The sequence below is a fragment of the Chrysemys picta genome, chromosome 20 (genome assembly GCF_011386835.1).
Source record: "Chrysemys picta bellii isolate R12L10 chromosome 20, ASM1138683v2, whole genome shotgun sequence".
Classification (NCBI taxonomy): Eukaryota; Metazoa; Chordata; order Testudines; family Emydidae; genus Chrysemys; species Chrysemys picta.
The window spans coordinates 3,578,552-3,592,665 of record NC_088810.1 but is presented as its reverse complement, the minus strand read 5'-3'; the positions used below and the strand labels follow the sequence as shown (position 1 = coordinate 3,592,665).

General features: G+C 49.0%; 1 pseudogene; it reads right to left on the bottom strand.

The window, feature by feature from the left end:
* Positions 1-8,166: 8,166 nt before the first annotated feature.
* LOC135976888 (probable G-protein coupled receptor 33) lies at positions 8,167-13,201 on the bottom strand (annotated as a pseudogene).
* Positions 13,202-14,114: the final 913 nt, after the last annotated feature.

Here is a 14,114-nt window from a genome sequence, read left to right as displayed (position 1 = left end):
AAACGAGTTTTGTGACTGGCCAGGCTACGGTGTGAAACTTCTGTTTGTTTCTCCTTGATGAACCCTCCCCCCCCCCGGTTCACTCTACTTCCCTGTAAGCTAACCACCCTTCCCTCCCCCCTTCGAGCACCGCTTGCAGAGGCAATAAAGTCATTGTTACTTCACATTCATGCATTCTTTATTAATTCATCACACAATTAGGGGGATAACTGCCAAGGTAGCCCGGGAGGGGTGGGGGAGGAGGGAAGCGCCGGGTGGGGTTGGGGAGGAGGGAAGGACAAGGACACACTGCAGTTTAAAACTTTAAAACTTTAACTCTTATTGAAGGCCAGCCTTCTGATGCTTGGGCAATCATCTGGTGTGGAGTGCCTGGGTGGCTGGAGGCCCCCCCCCACCGCTTTCTTGGGCTTCTGGGTGAGGAGGCTACGGAACTTGGGGAGGAGGACTGTTGATTACACAGGGGCTGTAGCAGCGGTCTCTGCTCCTGCTGCCTTTCCTGCAGCTCAACTACACGCTGGAGCATATCAATTTGATGCTCCAGCAGCCGGAGCATTGACTCTTGCCTTCTGTCAGCAAGCTGACGCCACCTATCCTCTTCATCCCACCACTTGCTCTCTTCAGCCCACAATTCAGCCCTCCACCTCTCCTCTCATTCATATTGTGCTTTTTTGCACTCTGACATTGACTGCCTTCACGCATTCTGCTGTGCTCTGTCAGCATGGGAGGACATCTGGAGCTCCGAGAACATATCATCCCGAGTCCGCCGTTTTCTCCCTCTAATCTTCACTAGCCTCTGGGAAGGAGAAACATTTGCAGCTGGTAGAGGAGAAGGGAGAGGTGGTTAAAAAAGACACATTTTAGAGAACAATGGGTACACTCTTTCACGTTAAATTTTGCTGTTCACATTACACAGCACATGTGCTTTTGTTACAAGGTCGCATTTTTCCTCTTATATTGAGGGCCTGCCGGTTTGGTGTGAGAGATCACTCACGCAGTACCAGGCAACAGAATTCAGCTTGCAGGCAGCCATGGTAAGCCACAGTCTTTTGGCTTTTTTAAACATTCATTACATGCGGGAATGGTTTCAAACAGCAGCGCCCTCATTTTCCATACCAAGGACCCATTGGGTTGGCCATTTAAAATGGGTTTGCAATGTAAAAGGAGGGGCTGCGGTTTCCGGGTTAACATGCAGCACAAACCCAACTACTCCCCGCCCCCACACATCCAATTCTCTGGGATGATCACTTCACCCCTCCCCCCACCGCATGGCTAACAGAGGGGAACATTTCTGTTCAGCCGAGCAGGAACGGGCACCTCTGAATGTCCCCTTAATAAAATCTCCCCATTTCAATCAGCTGACCGTGAATGATATCACTCTCCTGAGGATAACGAAGAGAGATAAGGAATGGATGTTGTCTGCATGCCAGCAAACACCGGGATCATACGCTGCCATACCTTGTTACGCAATGATTCCAGACTACGTGCTACTGGCCTGGCGTGGTAAAGTGTCCTACCATGGTGGATGGGATAAGGCAGCCCTCCCCAGAAACCTTTTGCAAAGCTTTGGGAATACATGAAGGAGAGCTTTCTGGAGATGTCCCTGGAGGATTTCCGTTCCATCCCCATACATGTTAACAGACTTTTCCAGTAGCTGTACTGGCCGTGATTGCCAGGGCAAATTAATCATTAAACATGCTTGCTTTTAAACCATGTATAATATTTACAAAGGTACACTCACCAGAGGTCCCTTGTGCGCCCTCAGGGTCTGGGAGCACGCCTGGGATGAGTTCTGGGGTTACTGCTTCCAAGTCCAGGGTGATAAACATATCCTGGTTGTTAGGGAAACCAGTTTCTCCGCTTCCTTGCTGTGAGCTATCTTCATTGTCTTCATCATCATCATCATCTTCCGCGTACCCCGAACCCACTTCCCTGTTGCGTGATTCTCCATTGATGGAGTGAAAGCACACGGTTGGGGTAGTGGTGGCTGCTCCCCCTAGAATGGCATGCAGCTCCGCGTAGAAGCATTCCTGTTATGGCCTCTGTCCTTCATAGCCTTTGAGACTTTTTCTAATATTTTGCCATTTTGTTTACTGCTACGGAGTTCAGCTAGCACTAATTCTTCTCCCCATATGGCGAGCAGATCCCGTACCTCCCGTTCGGTGCATGCTGGAGCTCTTTTGCGATCCTGGGACTCCATCATGGTTACCTGTGCTGATGAGCACTGCGTGGTCACCTGTGCTTTCCATGCTGGGCAAACAGGAAATGAAATTCAAAAGTTCGCGGGGCTTTTCCTGTCTACCTTGTCAGTGCATCTGAGTTGAGAGCGCTGTCCAGAGTGGTCACAATGAAGCACTGTGGGATAGCTCCCGGAGGCCAATAACATCGAATTCCGTCCACACTACCCCAAATCCGACCCGCAAAGGCCGATTTTAGTGCTAATCCCCCGTCGGAGGTGGAGTAAAGAAACCGATTTAAAGGGCCCTTTAAGTCGAAAGAAAGGGCTTCTTTGTGTGGACGTGTCCAGGCTTAATTCGATTTAATGCTGCTAAAGTCGACCTAAACTCGTAGTGTAGACCAGGCCTCTGATTCTATCCAGAAGTCAGGCAGATGTTGTTGGGGTGCTGTACCAGTTATCACCTGGACCCACTGGGATATCTGAGGAAACCAGGCTTGTGTGGGCCACCACTCCCAGGTGGAGGGCTGTAGGTAAGTTAGACATGCATGTAGCCCCTCTGTTTTACTACTGTTCAAATGAAACAAGACTGCCAAACCTGACAGATGTACCACCTCTCGCTGATTCAGAATTTAATAGGATCTCATGGATTTGAGGAATCCTGTCCAGTTCTTAACCTCTTGGATGCCAGGTCTGTCAGTGTTTTGAATGCGATCTGATCTGACGTAGGCTAGATTTAGACATCATGTCTTCCAAGCCACTTTATGTTTCAGAAGCTAATTGGATCCTATGCATTCTAGATATTTGGCTGGTTTTTGAACCTCTTGGGTTCTAGGTCTGCCAAGATTTTAAAACCCAAAGAGATCCTATGTTGTCTAGAGAATCCTAGTTTTCAACCTCATATATGACATCCTAGCCAACATAGGACCAGTCTGGGTTTTAAATTTTTTTGTCAGAATAAGAACCCAAGAAGTTCAAGAATCACTCAAATGCCTGGACCTCATGAGGTACTATTGTGTATTTAAATATATGTGTCTGTGTGTGTGTATATATATAGATATAGATATAGATATGTTGTGGCAGAGCTCTGACCTTGCCTCTATGGGTCCTGCGCTTCTAGGCGGTATATGCTAGCCTCAGTGGATCACTGTGACCCTCCACATAGCCCTTCTCCCTCTAGGGCCAGGGTTACAGTCTACTGAGCCCTTTTCATCATAAGTCAGCAAGGAGGTTGGTGAGAGAACTCCCACAGTCCCTGTTGTCCCTAGGGCTTGTTTTAGAACAGTTTAGCCTCCTGTCCTGACAGGGGCCTGACTTCCCCTCCCAGGAGGTGTTCCTGTAGTGGTGGGTTGGGGGGAACCCGGGCCCGCCCTCTACTCCGGGTTCCGGCCCAGGGACCCTAATGGTAGCAGCTGTTGGCGGCCAACCTTTCACTGCCAGAGTTGCTCCATTTCCCTGGGCCACTTCCCCACAGCTCTCCTGTTTCTCCCTTCTTCACCCTTATCTTAGGGCTCCCTTACCAATGACTTGAGGGTTTCTTCATTAACCAGCCCTTCAGCCGCACTTCCTCTCCTCTGGCTCCCTGGCTCTCCTCTGCCTGACTGGAGTGAGCCCTTTTATAGTATCAGCAGGGCCTTAATTAGAGTCAGGTGATCACATTAGCTTAATGGCCTCACCTGACTCTTTGCAGGATAATTGGAGTCAGGTGTTCTCATTAGCCTGGAGCAGTCCCTGCTCTGGTCACTCAGGGAACAGAAAACTGCTAATCCAGTGGCCAGTATATCTGCCTTTTGCTATTCTGCTGTACCCAACTGGCCTGGGTCTATCACTTTATATATATAGTGACAGACCCAGACCAGTGGGTACAGGAGTCTGGTAAAGGGCAAATATACTGGTCACTGGATGAGTAGTTTTCTGTTCCCTGAGTGACCAGAGCAGGGGCTGCACTAGAGTAATCAGGAACCTGCTAGAATCAGTTAAAGCAGACAGGCTAATTAGGACACCTGGAGCCAATTAAGAAGAAGCAGCTAGAATCAATTAAGGCAGGCTAATCAGAGCACCTGTGTTTTAAAAGGAGCTCACTTCAGTTTGTGGTTTGAGTGTGAGGAGCTGGGAGCAAGAGGTGCAAGGAGCTGAGAGTGAGAGGGTGTGCTGCTGGAGGACTGAGGAGCACAAGCGTTATCAGACATCAGGAGGAAGGTCCTGTGGTGAGAATAAGGAAGGTGTTTGGAGGAGGCCATGGGGAAGTAGCCCAGGGAGTTGTAGCTGTCATGTAGCTGTTACAGGAGGCACTATAGACAGCTGCAGTCCACAGGGCCCTGGGCTGGAACCTGGAGTAGATGGTGGGCCCGGGTTCCCCCCAAACCTCCCAATTGACCTGGACTGTGGCTTCCTCCAGAAGGGAAGGTCTCTGGGCTGTTCCCCAACCCACATAGTGAATCTCTGAGGCAAGAAAATCCGCCAATAAGTGCAGGACTCACCAAGATAGAGGAGGAACTTTGTCACTATATATATATATATAATACACACACACACACACACACACCTTAGTACCGCATTAGTTCTATTTATTTGGTTAGTTCTTAAACCTCTTGTGCTCTAGGTATGACAATGTCTTGAAACTCAATCAGATCTGACATGGTCTAGTACCTGAAGGGTTCCAAGCACATGGAATCATGTACTGACTTGAGACACTTCCTACAGGCCTGATGTTCACAAAGGGTTCAGCTCCTTCTTCTGGAAAATCAGGCCTCTTTAACGGTGTTCATTTAGGAAATCCCTCCAAAATAGAAGCATAACAAATAATCACCACTTGGGCAAGGAGTCCCATTGGTTTGCTTTGTTAATAGCAAATGTCTGTAGCTTCTAGGTAGGATTAGCAAGGAAATTCCCCTTCAGACCCAGCGAGGGGCCTCTGCCCATCGTCTCAACTCACCTGGGCAGTGCAGGACCCAGCACAGAGAAAGACTCAGATGGTGTGTGTTTGCCCAGCAAAGCATCCATGAGTCTATGCTGCCCTTTGTGTTACGGTCTCTCCCCTTAATTCTGTGTCTTCTACACGCTCTGCCTCCTGCTCTGTGAGATGGAGGAGCTGCAAACCATAAATAGAAATGATCATTCGGACACTGTCTTAGGAAAGAAACCACCTAAGAAACAGCCACTGCTTTAAAACTAGGCCCCCCCACTCCCTTGTCAGAGCCAGGGATAGAACCCAGAGCCCTGGCTACTAGTCCCCCAGCTTCTCTTACCCACTAGACCCCACTCCCTTGCCACATCTGGGGCTAGAACCCAGGTGTACAGAGTCACCCCTCCACTTATCTAATCACTAACTCTGAGGTGTCAGCATGGAGCAAGAGCCCTCCACCCCAGGGCTACAGTGGGGGTCTGGGCATTGGGGCTTTCCCCACCCTGCCAGGCACTTCTGCCAGGGAGTGGTGTTTGGGGACAGGGGTTTCCCCCACCATGCCCACCAAGTGCTTCTGCCGGTGCTCCAGGATTTCTGCTGGGGTGGGGCATCCATTTTTCTGGGGGCCACCAATTGTCCAAAGCCCTTGGGCACAGGCCCCGTCAGCCCATTGGATAACCCACTACTGCCCAGCTTGGCTCCTTAGACTGGTTGAGGTTCGGAGGGCCAGGGATGCACAGAAATGTGGGTCCAGCGGTACCCCTCAGGGCAAATACCAAGGGAGTTTCTAGAAATAGCCACATATCTAGAATTCACCAGATCCTATTGCATTTTCAAACATATAGGTGTTTGGAGCCCTTGAAGTACTAGACCATGTCAGATCTGATTGGATTTCAAAATATTGTCACACCTAGAACTCAAGAGGTTTCAGAAATAGCCAAATATCTAGAACTCATGTGGTACTAGTATGTGTGTGTGTATATATGTAAATAAGAGAGAGAGAGAAACCCAATAATACCACATGAATTCTAGATATTTGAGTGGCTCTTGAATCTCTTGACATCTAGGTATGACAAGTTTTTAAAAACCCAAACTGGTCCAATGTCAGCTAGGACATCATATATGAGGTTGGAAACTAGGACGCTCAAGACCACATAGGATCTCTTTAGGTTTTAAAATCTTGGAAGACCTAGAACTCAAAGATTCAAGAACCAGCCAAATATCTAGAACTCATAAGATCTTATTGGCTTTTGAAACATACAGGGGTTTGAAAACATTATGTCTAAATCTAGCCCACATCAGGTCAGATCAGATTGAAAACAGTGACGTAGCTGGGACCCAAGAGGTTAACAATCAGCAAGGATTCCTAGAATCCATGAGATCCTATTGAATTTTGAATCAGAGAGGTGTTGTATCTGTCATGGTTGTCTCTCTTGTTTTGTCTGAACAGTAAAACCTATATGTCTAACTTACGTATAGCCTCCACCCTGGGCTGGTGGCCTACACAGGCTTGGATTCCTCAGACACCGCAGTGGGCCCCAGGTGACAACTGGTGCACCACCCCAACCTCTGGGTAGATTCAGAGCTTCCAAGGCCAGATGGAGCATGGTAGTGCCCTAGCTCAACTCCTGCAGAATATCCTTAAATTAGTCCCTGGTTGAACTAGAGCAGATCTCTTCGAAAAACACCCAATCCTGCCTTAAAAATTGTCAGTGATGGAGAATCCACCAGAGGGATTTTTTCAAGTCTTTATTGTTCATTGGATCTGCTGGCCCCTGAGTTGGCCAAAGTCTTGTAACATAGCTAGAGCTGGCAAGTAGGATCTTCTTGTTTACTTGGACGTTACCTCTTCACCGCCCTGCAGTGTTCATGGGTAGGTGTCAAGTATCAGAGGGGTAGCCATGTTAGTCTGGATCTGTAAAAAGCAACAAAGAGTCCTGTGGCACCTTATAGACTAATAGATGTATTGGAGTATAAGCTTTGGTGAGTGAATACCCACTTTGTCAGACACATGGGTAGGTGGTTTCTCTGGAGACACTTTTTGTCCTGCCAGCTTGTTTTCCTTACCGGCCGCTCTTAAACTAAGCCAGAGCCTCCACACACTAAATATCCCAGTGACTGGGTCATGTGGTGGTTGTAAAGTATTTCAGTGCTGCCACATAAACCTTATGGAATATAAGTAGTTCAAGTAACACCGGGACTGATTATTACTTATTATTTTTTATTTAAGTAGTACTGGAAGCCCCAGTCCTGGCCCAGGACCTGGTTGTGATAGGTGCTGTAAAAATGGAGCAAAAAGAGTCTGTGTGCTAGAGATCTCACAATCTAAGGAGATGCAATGGATAGAGACCTGGGCTGGGATGCAGGAGATCTGGGTTTGTTCCCGGTTCTGCCACTAAACAGACCGAAGGTTCTACTGGGTGACTTTGGCCAAGTCACTTCCCCATTATGTGTCTCAGTTTACCCATTTGTAAAAACCAGAAGACTGCTACTGACCTTGGTAAAGTTCTTTGAGATCTACTAATGATAAGCACTAGAGAAGAGCTAGATATTGCTATTACAATACACTGACTCTTATATAATATACTACACCTACTGGATTAAAAACCATTTGGAATCTAGGACCATGATGAATTTTTTAGTAAACATTCTGGAACCTGTTGGATTCCATGTGGTTTGAAAACACTCTAGAATCCAGTGATGTCCTAGATCCAGTCAGGAATATAGAACCCATAGACTTTGAATTTGAACACATTGAGATGCTTATGATAAATGATATTCCAGACCCAGCTAGTGAGGCAGTATCCAAGAGAGTCAAGTAGGTGAGACACATTGAGTGATCTAAGACAAACAAGATTCTGGAGCTGACTACTGATCTGGTTCCATTGATGACCCACTGAGCTTGAAAAAATTGAGAGACCTAGAACACAAGGGATTCTCGAGAGAGAGAGCAGGGAATTTAGAATCCAGGAACAATGCAGGGTTTATAAACAGTGATATACCTGGAACCCATCAGATTTTAGAACCATAGGGGATCTAGGAACAAAGGGGATGCCAAGGTTTTAACTCTCCCTAAGTCTGGGCACCTTCAGGCCATCTCCTGTTTTGTGCTCTGAACTTCTGACCCGTGTCTTCCACTAGACACAGGGTCACTGCCTCCGTGATCATTGACAAAAGCCGCTTTGACCAGAGTCAGAAGAGACATCCTGAACACCTGTCAGAACTTCTCCCCGATGAAGTGGTAGAGGATGGGGGATAAGGAGGAATTGAAGCAGGACATGAAGGTGAAAATGACAAAGAGGGTGCCAATTACCAACTCTGGCACCTCCTTCTCATAGAGCTTCAAGTTGTGGTAGAGGTGGTAGGGCAGTCAGCCGAGGAAAAAGAAAACCACCATGGCCACCATGACTTTCAGGGGGTTCCCAGCCCATGCCCACTTCTTCCCCTTCATCTCCAGCCCCAGGCAGAAATAGCATCCCACAATGGTGCAGAAGGGCAGCAGGAAGCCAGCAGGAACCGGACCATGGGGACAGCCAGGTGGACCTGTCTGCCCAGGGCCTGCCTCTTGGCTCCGTTCCAGTCTCTGGAGATGTTGTAATTGTTGATGCAGATGATTCTGCCCCCATCCCCACCAGCCGGGTCTCCTCAAAAGCCAGGTAGGGAGCGCTGAGACTGAAGGAGGCCAGCCAGACACCTGCGGCCAGCTTTCCAGCCCAGGGCAGGGAGCGGTGATTCTGAAACCAGATGGGATTTTGAATAAGGGTTTTTAAGTCCAGGCTGATGAGGGCGAGAAGTAAGATGGGGGTGAACATGCCCAGAGAGAGGCATGCCCAAAGGAGTTTCCACATGGCCATGCTGAAGACCCAGTGGAAACCCAGGAGGATATAGACGGTGAAGAAGGGGATCAGCATGGTGAAGGGGAGGTAGCAGGAGACCAAGTGGAGGAACCGCAGTGTGGTCACTGTCCTCATATTCAGCCCCAGCACCCACAGGTACAGCCCATTCCCCATCATACCCACCAGGGACGTGGGGAAGAGCAACACGGCTGCGGTGAGGTGAGAAGTGCTCACAGCAGCTGGGGTCTGGCTGGAATTCTCCCCAGTGGTTGATTGGATGGTCGTGTTGCCTTTGTCAGGTCTGTGCTGGGGATCTGCTGGCCAGATATCAAACGCATTTATCTCCAGCGAGACGGGAACCCAGTGGAGACGGCTCTGATGTAAGGGCAAAGTTGCTCTGAATTCTCAGCCTCCTGCAGCTGATAATTCATAAATCCGTTGTGGTAGAGGTGTAGGGCAGTCAGCCGAGGAAAAAGAAAACCACCATGGCCACCATGACTTTCAGGGGGTTACAGAAGAGGGGTTAGACAGAGACAGAAAAGAGAGACAGAAAAGGGGTTACAAATGACCACAGAGTAGGGGAAAATATAGAATGGAAGACAGGGAAGGGAGAAATACCAGAGAGTCAGGAATGCATCATTGGAGAGGACCTCTCTGGGCACCCTCTGGTCCTCCAGACTATCCAGGCTGGGTATTCTCAGATCAACTGGGATATGGCCAGTGGAACTCACTGCTACAAGACAGAGCTATGGGCCACCTCTTGCACTAAGCGTTCTGTGCCCAGGATTTTTGTAATATCCTCCTCAGCACCCTTGTATGAACCTTTTCTTCCTAAGTGAGAGCAAGGACCCTGGAGTAATAGGAAATGGATGGAGCCAGATGGATACGTCAGCAATTTATCACCAGGTTTTCAAACCAGGTCTGGCTCCTTTTCAAAAATTTAATACAATTTTTTTTGTTTTTAATGGAAAAAGTGGAAACTGGATTTTTTTCAGGTTTTGGAAACTGACGGGGGTAAAAAATTTGGCAGTTTGAGTAAATGTTTTGGGGGGTGGATAAAAAATGGCAGGTTTGGTAAGAAAAAACGTCGGGCTTGAGTCAAATGTTCAGTTTTTATAAACTGTTTTAAGCCCAAATGCTGGGTTTTGAAAACAGATTTTTGGTAAGGGAAAAAAACCCAATCAAATTCCAATAACTGTCTTTGGGGTTTGATTCAAAACCGTCAGTTTTGATGAAAACCATTCAGAGGATTGGTAAAAATCTTGAGTTTACAGAAAACAGCTTTTAGCCCAAGCTTCGATTTTTGCAAACTGGTTTTTTGGGGGGAAAACAGTGATTTTTCCATTTAAAAAAATCCAGATTCTTTTTAAACTGCAAACTCAGCACTTTTACTCCCCAAATTTAAAAGTTGGTACATTTTAAGCCAGATGTTGGGAAACACTTTCTAACTCTCAAGGGGGAGACGCTCTGGAATTGGCTTCCAGGGGTGGTTTTGGGATCCCCGTCACTGGAAGGTTTTAAGAACAGCCGGACAAACACCTGGTGGCTTTTCTGGAAGATCCGCTTGGCAAACACGAGGGATTGGGCTCAGTACGGGGGGACTAATTGAGAGCCCCTTGCCTGGGCTGTGCCGGAGACGAGACTGGAACAATCTAGGGGCCCGTCTGGGTTCCAGACGGACGGATTTATGAATTATCAGCTGCAGGAGGCTGAGAATTCAGAGCAACTTTGCCCTTACATCAGAGCTGTCTCCACTGGGTTCCCTTCTCGCTGGAGATAAATGCGTTTGATATCTGGCCAGCAGATCCCCAGCACAGACCTGAGCATCACCGGCACACGTGAGGCTCGGCAGGCGGGGGGCAGGCAACGGGAAGGGGAACTGCAGTCTGGCTGATGCAGAAAACCTCAAAAGCTGAAGTGGTTTCACAAATGCACACGCCTAACCCAGCAGGAGAAAGTGCTGTGTTTCTGTGCCTGGAAGGGGCTTTCCACCTGGCAGCCTTGTGCCTTTTTAAGGCCTGGGACTCAGGACGCCTGGTTTCCATTCCTGCTTTGGGGGGTGGGGTCTAGTGGTTAGAGCAGTGGGAGCTGGGAATCAGGGAAGCTGGGTTCTATTCCTTCCTTGGTGGTGGGGTCTAGTGGCTAGAGCAGGGAGAACTGGGAATCAGGACTCCTGGGTTCTATTCCTGCCTCGGGGGATGGGGTCTAGTGGCTAGAACTGGAACGCCCAAGGAGAGAGAAACTGCTCAACGAGCCCATCTACCCCGGCGTCCTGTCTCTAGCAAATCCCAGCTGCTTCTGAGGAAGGCACAAGACACGACCTAGTGGATAAGGATGGAATAATCTCCCTGTGGGGGAAATTCTCTGCTAGCCTGCTCTAAACAGGTGGGTCTAACCCCTTTCCAAGCATCTTACTCCGAGTTTTAACTCCTGGCTAGAAAGGCTCCTCTTCTCCTCATTACTCAGAGGTAAGGCTACATTTTAGTCAAGGGGTATTTTTAGTAAATGTCATGGACCGGTTATGAGCAGTAAACAAAAATTCAGGGTTTGTGACCTGTCCATGATTTTTATTATATACCCCTAACTAAAATTTGGGCCAGGGGGCCTGGGGTACTCGGGAAGGGGGGGAGGCTGGAGGTGTCACGGGTGCTCAGGGAATGGCCCAGAACCACCACTGGTGCTGGGAGGGTGGGGGGCAGTGGCACACAGCCCAGGACCCCCACAAGCACTTTGGGGTGGGTTTGGCAGGGCTTGCAGGGTCCCTACTTGGTTCTGACCAGCATGTCTCTGCAGCTTCTAGGGGGAGGCGTGGCCAGGGGGGGCTCCACGTTCTGCTCCCACCACAAGCGCCAACTCCACAGCTCCCATTGGCCAAGTACCGCAGCCAATGGGAGCTGCAGGGGCGGTGCCTGCGGGTGCAGGCAGCACACTGAGCCCCCTGGCCCCTCTGCCTAGGAGCTGCAGGGACATGCCTGTGGGAGGCAGGGAGCCCCCACCCCAGGTAAGCACCACCCTGAACCCCAACCGCCTGCCCCAGCCCTGAGCCTCCACCCAAACTGATGCTGCTGGCCCCTGAGCCAGCACCTGCGGCTGCAGAAGTGATGGAGGTCAAAGAAAGTCACAGAATCTATGACTTCCCTGACCTCTGTGACAGACAGGCAGCCTTACTCATAGGACCACCTCTTGCTTTCTTCTGACTGTGATTGGCAAGGAGTTTCCTGTGGCCCTGAGTCCCCCAGGCCACCTCTTTAATTCCAGGCATTCCCTGGCGTCTGACCCAACATCCTTTCCTTTGGCTGAGCAACTGGCCATGGCAGCATTCAGTGGCAAGGTGTTCCAGAGGTTGATGGTCTCAAAATTGGATTTGACTGGTGTCAGATTTGCCACTGGTCAATCACACCCCCTGGCCCTTCCTGCTTGGGTCATGGATTTGATGGGGGGTGGGGTGAAGATGGGAGTCCAGACTCCTGGGTTCTATTCCTGTTCCGATCATCCCATCTGAGCTCCTGCATAGCCCAGGCCAGAGAGCCAGGGATTCCTCCATCCAGCTCGTACCTGATGGAATGTATGAATGTATGAATCATTTTAACAAAATATACTGATTCTTGGTTTTCATAGAATCATAGAATATTAGGGTTGGAAGAGACCTCAGGAGGCCATCTAGTTCAGTCCCCTGCTCAAAGCAGGACCAATCCCCAACTAAATTATCCCAACCAGGGCTTTGTCAAGCCGGGCCTCAAAAACCTTTACGGATGGAGATTCCATCACCTCCCCAGGGAACCCATTCCAGTGCTTCACCACCACCGTCCTAGTGAAATAGTGTTTCCTAATATCCAACCTAGACCTCCCCCACTGCAACTTAAGACCATTGCTGCTTGTTCTGTCATCTGCCATCACTGAGAACAGCCGAGCTCCATTACCTCTTTGCAAGCCCCCTCATCACGTAGTTGAAGGCTGCTATCAAATCCCACCTCACTCTTCTCTTCTGCAGACTAAACAAGCCCAGTTCCCTCAGCCTCTCCTGGTAAGTCATGTGCCCCAGCACCCTAATCATTTTTGTTGCCCTCCGCTGAACTCTCTTCAATGTGTCCACATCCTTTCTGTAGTTGGGGCCCCAAAACTGTACACAATACTCACCAATGGTGAATAGAGGGGAATAATCATTTCCCTCGATCTGCTGGCAATGCTCCCACTAATACAGCCCAATATGCTATTGGTCTTCTTGGCAACAAGAGTACACTGCTGATTCATATCCAGCTTCTCATCCACTGTAATCCCCAGGTCCATTTCTGCATACCCAGTCGGTCCCCAACCTGTAGCGGTGGATGGGATTCTTCCGTCCTAAGTGCAAGACTCTGCACTTTTCCTTGTTGAAACTCATCAGATTTCTTTTGGCCCAGTGCTCCAATTTGTCTAGATCATTCTGGACCCTATCCCTACCCTCCAGCATATCTACCTCTCCTGCCAGCTTAGTATCATTTGTAAACTTGCTGAGGGTGCAATCCATCCTATCATCCAGATCATTAATGAAGATTTTGAACAAAACCAGCCCTGGGACAGACCCCTGGGGCACTCCGCTTGATACCAGCTGCCAACTAGACATCAAGCCATTTATCATGACCCCATGATTTAGCCAGCTTTCTATCCACCTTATAGTCCATTCATCCAGCCCATACTTCTTTAACTTGCTGGCAAAAATACTGTGGGAGACCGTATCAAAAGCATTGCTAAAGTCAAGATATATCATGTCCACCACTTTCTCCATATCCACAGAGCCAGTTATCTCAGTAGATCTCAAAGAACTTTGCCAAGGAGGTCAGTAGCAGTCTCCTGGATTTTACAAACGGGGAAACCGAGGCATAGAATGCAGCAGTGACTTGCCCCAGAGCATTCAGTCTGCCAGTGGCAGAGCCAGGAATACTACCAAGGCCTCCTGAGACCTGGTCCAGGTCTCTATCGACCCTGACAGTAAGCTCCCTCATGCTAGATCTGTCTTTTTCCTCTCTCTTTATACAGTGCCTAGCAAGGTGGGCTTGTGGCCATGACTAGATCGCCCACTGGGTTCTAGCCCTGGCTCTGGCAGGGGAATGGGGGCTAGTTTTAAAGCAATGGCTGTTTCTTAGGTGATTGCTCTGATAAGACAGTGTCCGAATGATCATTTCCATTTATGGTTTGCAGCTTTTCTATTTAGAGAGCAAGT